Below are 3,107 nucleotides of genomic sequence, written 5' to 3'. Positions count from 1 at the left end.
TAATACGATTCAGAACTCTCATTTTCATACTACTTCATTAAACCAATGTATGATCATCATCAAATTAGTTGGCCAATACATCTCGCAACGCGTGTATATTATGGTCCATATACACACAAAGTTTATAATAAATATATAAAATATATTTTATTATATTAATAATTCGATTTGCTTGTTCGAATTTTATGTTTGTTTCTATTTAATTTATTTGTAATAATATTATATTATTACAATATTTCGATTTGCTTGTTCGAAATTTATTTGATCTTTTACTTTTAAGATCATATTTTTGGTATAATTATTATTATAATTATTATGTATATATATATATTGGTAATTTGTATTAAATTTGTATTAACAAATTTTTTTATTAACGGTAAGGATATTATACAATAATGATCCTTCCGCAGGTTCACCTACGGAAACCTTGTTACGACTTTTACTTCCTCTAAATAATCAAGTTCGGTCAACTTTTGCGAAACAACCGTAACACACAAGGCGTCACAGTGATCACGTCCGGAGACCTCACTAAATAATTCAATCGGTAGTAGCGACGGGCGGTATGTACAAAGGGCAGGGACGTAATCAATGCGAGTTAATGACTCACACTTACTGGGAATTCCAAGTTCATGTGAACAGTTTCAGTTCACAATCCCAAGCATGAAAGTGGTTCAGCGGTTTACCCGGACCTCTCGGTCTAGGAAATACACGTTGATACTTTCATTGTAGCGCGCGTGCAGCCCAGGACATCTAAGGGCATCACAGACCTGTTATTGCTCAATCTCATTATTGCTAGACGCAATTTGTCCATTTAAGAAGCTAGTGTCCTTATAATGGGACAAACCAACAGGTACGGCTCCACTTATATAAACACATTCAAACACAATAAACATTTTACTGCCACCATGAATGAAGGCTATATAAGCTTCAACACCATAATCCTGAAGATATCTATTTAATATATTTGAGTCTCGTTCGTTATCGGAATTAACCAGACAAATCACTCCACGAACTAAGAACGGCCATGCACCACCACCCATAGATTCGAGAAAGAGCTATCAATCTGTCTTACACACTTATGTTCGGACCTGGTAAGTTTTCCCGTGTTGAGTCAAATTAAGCCGCAGGCTCCACTCCTGGTGGTGCCCTTCCGTCAATTCCTTTAAGTTTCAGCTTTGCAACCATACTTCCCCCGGAGCCCAAAAGCTTTGGTTTCCCGGGAAGCGACTGAGAGAGCCATAAAAGTAGCTACACCCAATTGCTAGCTGGCATCGTTTATGGTTAGAACTAGGGCGGTATCTGATCGCCTTCGAACCTCTAACTTTCGTTCTTGATTAATGAAAACATCTTTGGCAAATGCTTTCGCTTAAGTTAGTCTTACGACGGTCCAAGAATTTCACCTCTCGCGTCGTAATACTAATGCCCCCAAACTGCTTCTATTAATCATTACCTCTTGATCTGAAAACCAATGAAAGCAGAACAGAGGTCTTATTTCATTATCCCATGCACAGAATATTCAGGCATTTGAAGCCTGCTTTAAGCACTCTAATTTGTTCAAAGTAATTGTACCGGCCCACAATAACACTCGTTTAAGAGCACTAATGCAGGTTTTTAAATAGGAGGAACATATGAAAAAATACAAGTATTTAAACACATATAAGAACTCCACCGGTAATACGCTTACATACATAAAGGTATAGTACTAACCACAATTGTAAGTTGTACTACCCGTATGAAGCACAAGTTCAACTACGAACGTTTTAACCGCAACAACTTTAATATACGCTATTGGAGCTGGAATTACCGCGGCTGCTGGCACCAGACTTGCCCTCCAATTGGTCCTTGTTAAAGGATTTAAAGTGTACTCATTCCAATTACAGGGCCTCGGATATGAGTCCTGTATTGTTATTTTTCGTCACTACCTCCCCGAGCTGGGAGTGGGTAATTTACGCGCCTGCTGCCTTCCTTAGATGTGGTAGCCGTTTCTCAGGCTCCCTCTCCGGAATCGAACCCTGATTCCCCGTTACCCGTTGCAACCATGGTAGTCCTAGATACTACCATCAAAAGTTGATAGGGCAGACATTTGAAAGATCTGTCGTCGGTACAAGACCATACGATCTGCATGTTATCTAGAGTTCAACCAATATAACGATCTTGCGATCGCTTGGTTTTAGCCTAATAAAAGCACATGTCCCATAAGGTTCATGTTTTAATTGCATGTATTAGCTCTAGAATTACCACAGTTATCCAAGTAACTGTTAACGATCTAAGGAACCATAACTGATATAATGAGCCTTTTGCGGTTTCACTTTTAATTCGTGTGTACTTAGACATGCATGGCTTAATCTTTGAGACAAGCATATAACTACTGGCAGGATCAACCAGAATAATGTTTTCGTTCATATTTCATTCATATTTTTGAATAGAAATTAGTAATATAAATATAATAGATTTTATTTCCATATTATATGTTCGGTTTTTCTTAAATATTGATTTTAATTCAATATTTTTTTTTTGCTTTGTGAAATAATTCTATTTTAATTCGAATACGGCCATTTTTATATGGCATTCGTATACGTTCTTTAATTTTTACTTGTTTCGCCACTAATATAACAAGTTTATAATTGATGTTAAAGAAAAAGTACAACTTTTTTATAACACAATTTTCAATATATATTGTTCTTTCTATAAGTTTTTATTATATTATATATACATATTTCATTCTAAAATATCATTTTTGTTCAACATACATAATTATTGTATCCACACATGTACAATTTTTGTTTAACCAATATAAATATTGAGTTAAATCATTTGCATTTTGATGATAAATTTAAAATTTATCTTTTCCATATAACTCTCTGGTAATATATGATATAAAACCGAGCGCATATGAAATTATTTTGATCACTAATATTGCAATTATATTTTATTATAATGCTTTTTGTAAACACATTGTACCGGCAAGCGATACTCTGTGCCCAAACGACAGGGGATATAATAATTTAATATAAATTATCATATATACCTGCCACCAAAGATTAACGATAAAAGTCGGAAACAATTTGTTATTCTATATATAATAGAAACTTGACCTCTGTTTCACC

General features: G+C 35.0%; 1 non-coding gene across 1 annotated transcript; it reads right to left on the bottom strand.

Moving 5' to 3' along the window:
- Positions 1–393: 393 nt before the first annotated feature.
- LOC138914793 (small subunit ribosomal RNA) lies at positions 394–2,388 on the bottom strand. Its single transcript, XR_011420600.1, has one exon. It is a non-coding gene; the product is annotated as a small subunit ribosomal RNA (ribosomal RNA).
- Between the last annotated feature and the right edge of the window lie 719 nt (positions 2,389–3,107).

This window comes from Drosophila takahashii, unplaced genomic scaffold, assembly GCF_030179915.1.
Source record: "Drosophila takahashii strain IR98-3 E-12201 unplaced genomic scaffold, DtakHiC1v2 scaffold_98, whole genome shotgun sequence".
Classification (NCBI taxonomy): domain Eukaryota; kingdom Metazoa; phylum Arthropoda; class Insecta; order Diptera; family Drosophilidae; genus Drosophila; species Drosophila takahashii.
The sequence above is the reverse complement of the archived record's forward strand: the minus strand, read 5'-3'. Positions and strand labels throughout refer to the sequence as shown.